Consider the following 12926-nt stretch of genomic DNA (forward strand, 5'->3'; position numbering starts at 1 on the left):
TTGTCAGGATCCAACTCAGTGCAGGTGTATTTTCTTCCCCAGCGGCTCGCAAGGACGGTCCCTTTTCCCGACCTGCTGTCTCTGCCGCCGGCAGGTCTTAACAAAACAGCACATGTTCTGTTTACAGAAGAGGTGCCGAAGCGTGTCCTGTTCAAACTCCAGAAGTAGGAAAAGAAAGGCAGGGCAAAGGGTACACTTCTCCTTTCTCCGCATTCATGGTGCCATAGCCTTCACCCAGAGCACCTGAGAAAGCTGCCTCTCCTCTCTCGGCCCCTTTATGGGCCATAAATAGAAGCAATAAAACATTCACTACTTGAGTTAGATAGCCCCGGTTATCTCTTCCTCTGGAGACTTCTTTCTTGAGAGAGAATGACCTTCATAAGTCACATTTTTCTACCAATACTCCCTCCCCCCAGAGTTATAAAATAAAATAGTAATTAACACCCACTCAGCCTGACACCAACTATTTATTTTGTTCTAACTGTGTGGTTTCCATATTATCACTGCCCACCCTGCCGTTAATGGAAATGTTAATAACCAGCGCCAGGTTGTTGTGACAGATGCTTGGGCTCATTATCAGAAATTCTTATTTACCGCTCCATTAAACGACAGAATCGCACAAAAAAACAATTCAATCAAAACTAACTGGAGGAATTTTAACAGCCACATTAATAATCCAAAACATAAATAAAGTTAATGTCTTTTGCATGTTTGCCATCGGCAACTCTATTGCAGAATTATTGCTGTACAATTAAAACGTGAAAGGCAAAATTGAAAATAGCCTTTATCCCAGTGCTCAGTTAAAACTATTGGTTTATTATATTTCTTCATTTCCTTTTCAGCTGGATGAAGCAAATGCATGAGGTGACAATGACCATCAGTAAAATACAGCTTATTCACAGGGGTGCACTCGTCTAATTGCCGCCCTGTCTCCTGCACTTCGCGGGGGAGCGACGGGAGCAGCTCGCCGGCTGGCTGCCTGCGTTCAGTGCAACATAGTGCTGTTCCGTTAAGGACTGAAAATCACAAGATTTTGAGACTTTCACAGCACACATTAGAGTGTGAGGCCCAACTGATCACACAGTAGAAACCTGAAAATACATCTCGAAGATTTGCAGACGATGACATGTTCAGGGAAACAGGAATATGTACAATCACAGAAGAAAATGGATCGCTTTAGCAACGTATTTTCTTCTAGGTAGTGCCACAACTGTTCTGAGCTGACAGCTTCAAAGCGTGCTCAATACCCAGGTCTGAAGCAGCATCTACAGTAGCATTTTCCTTTGGATCCCATGTGCCAGCCTAGAACAATTGCTGCTTCTGAGATGCGACCGTTAGAAGAGCCGGTGTGTGCAGCCTGCTGCCAGAAAAACACCGCTTTTCCTCAAACCCTTTTTGGAGCACGTCTAAGAAACACAACGGTTAAAAACTGCCAGCGATCATTCTCCACTGACACACTCGCTGCTGGACCTGCACTTTCGGCACGGTGGTGGAAAATTTGATGGGAGGCCAAAAAAAAAAAACAAAGGCGATGTGGAAAAAGACATTTCTCTTCGCTACCCCAGAGCCTCGACGAGATGTAAATTGTTTGGTTTTGTGCCCTGTGAGTCTGTCCCTCCATGCAACTTTCAAAGGCTGATGTGTCCCTCCTCTTCTAAGCACAGATTTCTTGTTGACAGCAAGGGACAGCAGAAAAATGCTGCTGATGCTTGATGTGGCTCTGTGCAGGCAGCACATTACATTAAGGGTGAAATGAAATACTTCAAAAAGAAGGAAACACATCCCTAAAGATCCTACCTGTTTGAAACCCCAAACCATTCATTGGATGTATGGACAGCCTGTGCCAATAAAAGCAAGTGCATTTTAAAGGTGAATTCAAAAGCCTTTTACCTTCCAGGAATGCAGTTCAAGATTACTGAGCTCTGAATTTTTTCATGGCTGTTGAAATCACGAATACATAAAAAGCAAGGTTAAAGCTGCATACCTCACACTGCTTTAGGTGTCAGTGATATTATCAACTATAGCAGGAGTGACGCAGACCCCTGAGGGTCCAAACTCAGCTCTTGGCAGGTGGAAAGCATTTCACTTTCCCTGGAAAAAATAAATATTTATTTATTTATGAAGTCTAATTCTGTGTATGTATCCTGCGCCTTGGAATCTTGTGCAGATCTTTGTAAACATTTCTCTTCTTATCTGATTTCAATTCACCTCTGAGACTGTCTCCTTGAAACTCTCCCTCAGCCAAAAAGTAAGGCAAAAGGCTGAGCAGGTTGTATAGTAATTAGTTAAAAACCCCCTCGTCATCTACAGGCTGGAATGATACAGGCAGAATCACGTAAAGACAACAAATCTATCTGGAAATGCAAGAGAGTAAAAATGAGCCCACGAATAAAGTTACACCTTTAAATCCACATTTAAACATATTACCACCCTCTTTTTCCAGGCGTATGAACAGCCTCTGCTCACACGGCAGTCAATCTGAGCTTGCAAATGCTTATAACCTTTAAAGAGAAGGTGCTTAAATTCCCCAGTGGCCTGCCTGCACCGGAGCTCTACGCGTTGCAGACGGTTCACCTTAGTTTTGTTCGCTGCTCGCTTGCTGTATTTGCTCGCTGGGCTGTGCGGCACCCAGAGCTTTTCATCAACATGAAACTACTATTCCTTTTCGCGGTGACAGTTGCCACGATACTCTGTAGCACAGGTAGGCTACAAATCCTTGTGATTCACTGGGTAAACTTAATAACTGTTTCTATGAAGCATTCCTTGCTGCTCTTATACCTGCCCCAATTTCAGGGTAGCAAAAGATTCCTCCTCTACTGATTTTCTAACTGTTCCTATAATGCCAGTATTACGTCAGGAAATTCACAGACAAGTCTGGGATAAGATTCCCTGACACTCATGCCATTTAAATAATCATGCAGGCAAAAAATGAGGAGAAAAATGCAGTGAAAGAGACTGAAGATTTTCTGTGCGTCAGCTTGATCCCACAGTTCCAAGCAAATTTCTGTTTAGTAAAGACCTCTGATCCTTTTCTATCTAGCAAGCATTTCCCCCCCCCCAGTTCATCAAAGCATGCTTTTGTGAACATGCCTGCTTTTATTCCCTAGTAATCAATATATTTGCATTTCCGTGTTAGCACCTAGAGGCCAGAATCTCATTGCACAATGTGTTGCATAAACACAGAACAAAGAGACAGCTCCAGGCCTAAAAAGCCTCTAATCTCTATGTCTACACATTATAACAGAGGGGTGGTTGCAGCATGTTCTGAGGTATCAGCTGCAATCTTATCTACCCAGCAAGTAACAACAAGAGAGAAGACACAGCAATATTCAATGTAGCATGTGCTGACAATTAAAGCACCTCCAAACACATGTAGCACCTCCAAAGTTTACACACTGGTTCCTGGCACACACAGTCGTGGAAAATAGAGCTGGAAAGGATTTGGACAGGGCTCAGACATCCATGCTCCTGCATCACATCGGGATCAGCTTGGCTGGTCAGATGTTTGTGTAATCCCGATCACTGACCTCTTTCTCCATTGCCCTGCCATCCCCACACAAACTCTGCCAGCATATCCCTATTTTAATAACTCTTAAAATAACTCTCAGGTTATTTTTTATTTTTTACACGTCTAGCCTAAACCATCCTCACCATATTGAAGTTCTGTCCCTGCAGTGCCATGGAGAACAGGTTGTTTCTCCTGTTGCAGCCACTGCCCTCAAGTTATGGTGTAGATAAGCAATAGTTAAGTGGACTATAAAAGCCAAACACAACACAACAAACAGAAGGTCACAAGATGAAACAGTGAGACTGATCTGCAGAATGGGCGAAGCGAAACGCAAGAGGTTTTCTTGCAGTATGGGCTCAGAGAAGGAACGCAAGGATGGTTCCCAAGAAAGAACAGAGAGGTGTATCTGCAGATGTTTGCAGTCACTCCTTCCGCAAAGGAAAAGCAGCATGAGAGAAAAATGTTCATTGTTTATTGGCCATTTTCGTACAGCGTCTGCAGAAAAGAGGTGGGAGTGAGGAACGCTTCCCCGTGCAGCAGTACCTCTGTGCCATCAGGAATGCTGCGTGAGTGATGCTGATTAGTTCAATAACAATTAGTTAATTGTGCTTCAAAAACAGCTACTGTGAAGCTGCTTTCCGCTGTGACAAAGCGGCACAAGCTATATTTAGAATGTAAAAGATGTTTCCCACCAATTTCTGTCTGTTTTAAGCTAGGCTACATTTTGTGGTGGAAGTACGTGCTTTTTCCAAGGACTGACTGCACTTTCTGGGGTTACTCAGACTTATTTCAGATGCAATAAGACAGGTAGACCCACATATAAAAGATGTGGATCTTAACCCCTCCAACGCAACTCCATTTGCTAACGCTGGACCTGAGTGCTCCTACCCTCTTATTCGGGCATGAGAATTTGGCACCAAACCCTAGCGGCTCTGCCAGCTATTAACTTCAGCAGGCTTGTGTCACCCTGCAACTTGAAATGAGCGTCAGGAAAGGAGCAATCTGGTCTCCCCCATCTTTGAGAAGCCCAACCTTCTACTCTGCATGTGCGTGTGTGTGTGTGGAAAGCAGCTGGGAATAGCCAGGTTTTAATAGGAAATAATCCCTTTTTTCAGGGATGCTGGCATATGTGATATATGTGTTGATTTACATGGTTGCATAGATCAGTGCAAGAGAAAATGAAACAATTCCTAGTGTACAAGAGACCAATGGAAGTCAATACAAGAAGAATTTGAACAACATCTCTCTCACCCTCATGAACACTGATGAAGAGGGAGCACAATCTAATCGATGCAAAAACAGATAAACAGACAAACTTACCTTGGTGGAGAAGGAACGGAGGGAAGAAAGAGAACAGCTGTCAGGATGGGGATTTTGGGAGTCTAGCACACCCGCAATTGCTTTACTCTGCACCAGATTATGCGGGTATGCAAACACTTGGCCCCCTCCCTGTATACTACACTTAGTACAGTAGCTGTGTTTTGCCACATCAAATTTGTAAGGGTGTTAAAGTCATGAAAAAGCATAAATAAAAGCAGCTGCAAATGATACCCAAATGTAACATCCCCAGCTTCTTTCCTTAGCGCTGGGAAGCTTCCCAGCCTTGGCTAGGCATGTCTTCAACATCTGCAGAGATATGAGGGAGGTGGGGGTGGAGGGAGGGAAGAGGGAAAGATGACATTCACTGCACATATCGGAAAAACATTGAACTGAAACAAGGACTAGAAATGGAGTATCCTTTCCACGAACCCAGACTCTAGGAGGTTGTCTGCCAATGCCATTTTTTTGAACTGAGGAGGCAATCATGTTCTGAGGAAACCTCCACGGATATGACTTATTCATGAAGAACCTTCATAAACTGGCAAGTGACTCAAGCAGAAGTAATTCTCATCCAGTCCCTCACCATCTCTTCCAGAAGCGGTGAAAACACTGTTGCTGTGATTACTGATCTTTTAATATGGGGTTCAGATTTCCCAATGAGCCACGTGCAACCCAGGATTTTCATGGGACAGACACGATCTAAGTGATGCAAAAAAAGTTACTGTGATCACATTACAATGCCTACAACCAAAGCGAATCTCACGGAGCAGTACTGTGAAATAAAGCCTGCAAGCAAAAACTACACACTTTTGCTGAAGTCCACAGTTCTACTTAGCTAATACAAACCTAAAATAGGCTATCACATTGCATACTGAGATTATCCATCAAGGGACTGAGAGCGCCTTGCCCAAAAGTAAAGACCTTACAGAACTGTCAGACTGCCTCTGGAAAGGGCATACAGGTGGTTACAAGAAGAAGAGGGAAAATAATAAAATGAGCTTTTTCCTCTATTTCTTTTGTGTCAACAAGGATATGATCACACACAGCCAGGCAGCCCATCAGTCAGCAGAGATGGACCCACAAGCAGGAACAGCAAGAGTCTGACAAGCATTAGGTATGCGCAAACAAACATACAGGCATAAACCTACAAGCTAAAATCCCCTCTCACATCAATGCAAATTAGGGTTAGCTCTGCTAAAACTAGTAAAAAGTGTGAAAGTTGCGTAACAGAGCGCAGTGTCAGCTCTGATGAGTGCAGGATTCACCCCCCAGGAGCTACCAAAGGTTGTTCAAGGGTACAAGGGATGGTGAAGAACTGCTGAGTGTTCGATGCTCCGGCCTGATCCTCCCTTGCGCGCTGGCAGGGGTGGGAGCAGCACCAGCTGGGAAAGTACCGCTCTCAATTCTCTTAAAAAAGTCTACCCATCAGACAGAAATAAAATTACTTACTTCAGATTATTTCCCCAGGCTCTCCGGTTCCCAAGACCCCTCCTCCTCCATTTATAGTCACGTTCCACTCATCATAATTTGTTAATCCCATACTCTAATATCATAATACCACAAGTTCATGGCAGCCAACAAAAGCACCCACTTAGCGTTCACTAACAGTAACAGCAGCACCTACTAAAGCCTAATAAGCACAAACAACTCCTTATGCTCCACTAAAGTCAAGAGAGCGTTTCAAATAATTAGGGTGAATCTCTACTGGGTTTGCCATATACCAAATGTTAAAAGCCGTATCAGGAAAAACAACAAACCGAGCAGGTGAGATCTGCCACTGCAATAACCTTTTGCTGTGGCTTTAACGCAAGCTTGGGCAGCTGACCCCCAGGTGGGATTAATTTGTGATTTACAGGTTGTAACGGTCAGGGAACCCCAGGGAGCCCATGGAGGACTGTGTTCTTGTGCTCCTGGGGAGAGAGAGATTAAATTTACATTTTCTCGACTCTGAGCGAGAGTTTTCTCTTTGTTTATTTTGCAGTCATAGCATCCCGGAGTCCATCGCTGTGGTCCTACACCCCCATATCATCTCAGTGTCCGGACTGCTGTTGCCAAAATGTTTTTGAATATTGCTAATTCATACTTTCATAAGAAAAAATGGCAACTTTTTTGTTTTCAGTCTACAACAGGCAACCTGAAATGCCTCCAGTTCCATGATTGACGATGGATACAGCAAACAGATGTCAGAAAAGAAAACCAACTGTGTTTCTCAACAGCTGGCTTCACGGCAAAGCCGTTCAGAGAAGGCAAAGCCACGGGAGTTGAGACCTGTATGAAAATACTTACAACATTTTGCTCACACATCCCGGGATGACTGAAAACAAGCAAAGCAGAACTGCACAATTAGAGGAGATAGAATTTTGGCTGTAAATATAACCCTTTAGTCAAAAATACTCAAACTCCAGCCTGCGTCGGCTTGAATATGAGTTATCAGCCAGGGGCTTCCCCACTTCTTTACCAGTGCAATTTATGGTCTGTTTTACTTTACTACCGATTGCTCATGTTTTTGAAAGGAAGGTTAATTCCTTTTGCTTTTAATGGAGTAGCTCTGCTGTTAGTTCAGTAAGGCTCTGCATACACGATCAGGCTTCTCATCCCTCCGCCCTCTGTGTACAGTGCAGGGATGTCCCTGCACTCGGTTCTTCACAGGCCACATAACACTGCAGCAGAACAGCTAATTTGTCCCACCACTCCCACTGCTGCTTGCACCAGCTACAGAACAAAGACAGGAGGCCTGATGATGAATTTGAGTACAGAGAGTCTGTCTGTCTCGGGCTACAGGCAGTGCTGAAAATCGACATCAAATTGTTGGGTTTGTGAGGTAGAAGTTCATCATCTGAGCAAAACGTCGTACGGCAGTTGCAGCCCAACACCACCCACACCAGATATAGCAGTGGCAGAGATAAGCAAGCTCAGCTGATCAAAAACTGATGATATTTTTGCTTGGACAGAAACATCTTTCCTACATTGAGACGTGATAAAAAGAGGCAATTACACCAGAGCTAAGCAGGAGCTGCCGCACTGTATTTATACAGCATTGTGCTGTACCAAAGGCTGCTTATGACCAATATTAACAACTTAATGAGCTGTTAATGAGGCGCGCATTCAGCTTTTACTTGCGGCATGAAAACACTGCAAATCATTTTAGGGAGCTTCTGGACTGTCAATGGAGAATTAAAGATGTCAAATAAGCCCATCAAATCTATGTCTCAATCTGGACACTGCTTTCCAGTGCATTCTCTTAAAATTCCTTTTCCTATATGGTAGAATAACTTGCTTTGACAGCCGTACGACTCTCACTTAGACTTTGCTTCCTTCTGCCTTGACATTAGATTTCAGTCTCCAGAGAGCTGCAGGGATGCCTTTTTGACACGTTGACATTAAGGACACTTCTTCCACAGACTCCCACTGGCATGGTTACTTTCTGTCTTACCATTATAAGAGCAGCTACTGAGCTAAGCTACCAAGTTTAGAAGTTTAATTATAAAACCTTTGTGCTCATCTGTAAACAGATTAAGAACATAAAACTACCCTTAAAAAAAAAAAAGCCAGTTTGAATAGGAAAGGGAGCCAAGGTTTATATAGAAAATTCATATCCATAATTCCCCAGCACTGCAGCAATACCAGTTATACACAAGGAATGACTAATGCTTTAATGTAGGCACACTTTAGTTTGTTATTTTTTAGTACCCTGTCACAGCCCTGCAGGATTAGATAATGCAGCCGAGCGCTATCTATACTGCTATTACCACCAGTGGAGCTGCATTGACGGGAACAGCAAATCCAAATTGGACTTGCTGCAGACAAACCCCAAGTGGAAACCATAAATAGAGTGAGTTTGGAGGAGTTTAAAATCCACCAAGAAATACTGGCGGGATGTACCCAGTGGCTGATCCTACTCTCAGAAATGGAATGCCGTTGGTTTCCAGTAATGCAAGAGAAACTGAAAAGAGGTCTCTTTCCCAGTCACAGGAAACATCTCACCGCTTCTATTTTCCTCTCCACCTTCCCAGTTCCCCTTTCTTGCTCTGCTCCGACTTTATTCTCTCTTATAGTGCATTGTTGGGGAACATGGCTTTGATCTTCAACTCCAAGCTCAGAGAACTTCTGCTTCCTTAGGGAGAAAAACACTGGGGACAGGAATAAAACCCAGTGTCACTCCTGGAGCAGGGCATTCCCAGAATGGCTGTGTAAAGCTCATTCACAATTAAGCATGATGTCGGAACAGCTCTGCAGATTCTTTAAATTTAACAGGGGAAGGGAAAAGGAAAATCAATGTTTCAAGCACCCTGACATCCCCCAAAAGTAGCCTTTTGCTGATGTTCAGAAGTGTCAACAATTAAAAGGCAAAGACCTTAACATTTCAAAGGCTGGGTGCTGTTGAAGTGCCAAGGAAGGTCAACCCCTTTGTTTAAAGTTTGAGCAAGTGGAACCAGTAATTTATTATACTGCTTTCCAATAGCTTCCCTCCATCCCCTTTTGTTTATCAAGGGAAGATACTGTCCCTAGGCTGACAGGTTTTAGACTACTGCAATGTGAAATGGCCACAATAATCCTTCTCTTCCCTCCTCCACTGGCGTCTGGGATGGAAATGCCCACCCAGTTCTTCTAGCTGTGCCAGCAGCAATGCACTCCCTATCTGCATAGGCACAGTCAGTCACCGAGAGACATGGCCCACGTGTCCCAAACAGATAGGAGAAAACAGCCAAGGGGGCCACAGCAGACTGATTGAAGCTGCCAGCTCTAATGTGCTGAGATGTTGTCATTCCTCTTGTAGGCTGTTAACAAGGAGGCACAGGGGACTTCTCTGCACAGCATCTTCTCAGCTACATTCGGGGCAGGGAAGGAGATAAAGCTTCTGTGCTACAAGAGAAAGGGGGGCCCAAGGTAAAGCTGCAGGACTCCCTTCTCCAGAAGGTGACCTACGATGGGGAGGTGACACCACGCAGGGTATTCCGTATGAACGTGTGAAAAGAGTGAGGCCTGCAGAAAAAGATGAAAACACTCAAGGACAAAGCAGCCTTGTTCTGACAAACTTCTCTGGCATGAGCGTGAGAGGCAACGGGACAGTGCCCAAACACAGATAACCAGGTAAGAAGGGACAAGAGCTGTTTGCTAGAAGCAGCTTGTAAGGGGAGCCAGGTGCCTGGAGTCAAGTCTTAGTGTCTTTACGAGGCTTTTTTCTTGTTAGCATGGCTTCTTCTCTGTATTTTGTCTTCTCTTTCCCAAACCTAAATCACTATTTTTGGTCTTGGAGCTTTCCAGATGGTTTTTACTCCTTGCCTGTAAAATGCTGGAGATGGCCAGGCAGCTCTGAGTTACTGGCAGAGCACAGCTGCCCTCCACGTGCCAGCTACATGTGGACAAAATAAAGCTTGGGAACTCCAGGAACACCTGTGGAGCTGCAGGCAGGAGGGCAGATAACGGTGGGGAATTTGCTTTGGCATCTGCAAGGTTTGCACCAAGAGGTAAATTCAAGTTTTTGAAGATGGTAAGAAAAGAGAGGTGAGCAGCAGTAGTCCCCCGTCCTTCTCCTGTTTCTTTCCAAGCTACAGTTTCATTTTGAAGAAAGTGAGATGGCCAGGAAACCTGCTTTTCTGAAAGACGATGCTAGCAACCAAGGTGGCATTTCAACAGAGGACTTCTAAGAATCCTTTGCCTTCCAGCTCTTTTTACTCTTTCCCTTTCCCATTGCAGAACCAGCTCTTAGAGGTAATTATTAAAAACAACAACAAACCAGCCTCATCAGTTCTAGTGAATTCTGAAGGTCACCAATGTCGCCATCAGTTACAATGGCACACGTCACTCCCCTCTTCACACAAATGGATTGAGAACCTGTTTAAATGCTAGTGTCTCTCAGAGCGCTTCACCCCTTCTGCTACCTCCTCTCCGCATACACGCGCTCTCCTCTGGCAGCAGCTGCTGGAAGAAATTATGAATTCCATTATTTTTCATCCAGAAAGGTTTTGCAGTATATGGGAGAAGCACTGGAGGCTGCAGGCTCATTAGCACAGGATTTGTACTGCCGCCTTCCGTTTTATTCACCGTCCCAAATTAGTTGAAGCACGCCTGCCCCAAACCTGTGATTTCTGTGCAATTAAAATGCAAGTAGTGGAGTCTCCTGAACTCCAGAGCCCAGCACACAATCAGATAGTGACAACAACCTGGTAAAATAATGCTCTTGATATAGTGGCTGCTCTAACAGAGTCTTAATTTCAGTCGAGCAGAACAGCACCTCTGGTAGCAGCTGCATTTAGGGCTGGGATGAATATCAGTACCCAGCCTCTCGCTGAACACTCACTGCCTTCCCAATCAAAGCCAGCATCCCGACAGCTGAACTGTTAAATGAATTAACAAGGCAAGAAGGGGGCTTGCCGATGGGGCTGCGATGCCCTTCCTAATTTCTGCAAGTGGCGGCTTTTAATTTTTCTGTCATTTGTTGGGAGATGCACATGCTTCTCTAATGAGCAGGGCAGAGCTGCAGCCAGCTCTTAACAGGCGGTGTTATGAGGATCTTCTGGTCTGTGGAGGAGAGGGATCCAGATGCTCGAGGCAGGTGGTGGAAGGACACCGGCTCTCTTCAGACCGAACAGGCAGAGCATCCTTCCCGGCTGCACTGAGCACAAGGACTCCCAGCCTGCTCTCCTGGCAGGAGGAAGAATTGCTCTTCACATCAGTGAGTTTTGCAAACATCCAGGCAGAACTCAAAACGCAGCCCTTGCCGGGGCTTTGATCTTATGGAGTACTGTAACAAGAAAAACGTTTTGCTCCACCCGTAGCAAAAAAAAACCGCAAACAACCCCAAAACCCTTGTGTCCAGCTCCCTTAGTCACCAGGCAAGTCAGGGTACAGAGGTCTGTTATTCGTGTCTGGCCCATTGCCTACCACCAGGTTGTTCTCTCCCAAAATTTCCTGCTGCCCATCAGCCAGAGCCAAGTGAGACGTGAGCACTTGGGCTGCCCGAGGAGGCTGTCAACTGGAGTACAGCTCAATGATGTGCTACAGCTCAAGAGAAACTCCCCATTTGGGTGCTTTTTACTTGTTTGACTGGCAAAACAACAGAAGGTTGGTTTTAACGGCATTTTTTTCCAAGCTTGTCAGAGGGTTCCATTGCCTGCTTGAGCTTTTATTGTTAAAATCCAGATACGACAATAGGAAAATCTTCAAATCTAACAGGGGAGAGCACAAGAGGGAAGGAAGGAATTATAGACACTCCTCCTTCTGCATCACTCACCTGGCTGTACCAGACCTAGAAGCTGGACAGCACATCAACCATCCGTATTATTTCCAGGTGCCCCATGCTATATGAAACACCCACCAGGACTGCACAGAATCGGGTATTTGCACTGAACTGGCCCAAATCCAGCGCATTTCCCCAAAGGCGTGTGCTGTGTATTCCTTTTCACAACCAAGAGAGGAATATTCTCGCACCTACCAGAATTACTGCAACCCTTACAGCAGAACGAAGCACCATTTAACAGTACTGACATGTAAGTTATCTGGGGCCTTCAGACCAGGGACTGGTCCCCTTCAGTCATTTTGTGTTCAGTTCTATGCCTGTGTTGTCAGCACTTGTTGCTTTACTGGGAAGGTTTTCTTTATTTTTAACATGGATGCCTCATCGCTGAAGCTAAGACGACCCATTTTTTCCAGCTTGCTGCTTAACTGCCTTTACCATGGGTAAGGCCATCAAGCAAACAATAACAACAGAAACTTGTATTTCCACAGCACACTTTAACTCAAAGGTGTTACAAATCCATTTAAAACTTAAATTGCAATACCAGCTCCAAACACTTTGCTCACAGTATCAATCACAGCCAGTTCTGGAGGTGGAAGAGGCAGTTATATAACAAAGCATAATAACTTCACACAACAAGAGTCAAAATCGGCAGGAAGATCCTACATTCATCATTTCTACCGCATGAACCTGGATTGTCCCTAACCAGAGGTAAATCCAGTATCTCTAAAAAACCATTTGAGTCACGCTACAACTTCAGATATACGAGCCCTGCCTGTGCCAGAAGGTCTCCTGGATATCTCAGTTTCCTCCCAAGTTTGGCTCCTTCCATTGCCCTGTTCCCTGAGTTATGATAAGGAA

The 12926-nt window shown here is 44.7% G+C and overlaps 1 protein-coding gene across 3 annotated transcripts in view; it reads right to left on the reverse strand.

Moving 5' to 3' along the window:
• Positions 1-12926, reverse strand: part of SDK1 (sidekick cell adhesion molecule 1) — a 417626-nt gene that overhangs the window by 32579 nt on the left and 372121 nt on the right. The window lies entirely within an intron of this gene.

Source organism: Phalacrocorax aristotelis, chromosome 10 (assembly GCF_949628215.1).
Source record: "Phalacrocorax aristotelis chromosome 10, bGulAri2.1, whole genome shotgun sequence".
Taxonomy (NCBI): domain Eukaryota; kingdom Metazoa; phylum Chordata; class Aves; order Suliformes; family Phalacrocoracidae; genus Phalacrocorax; species Phalacrocorax aristotelis.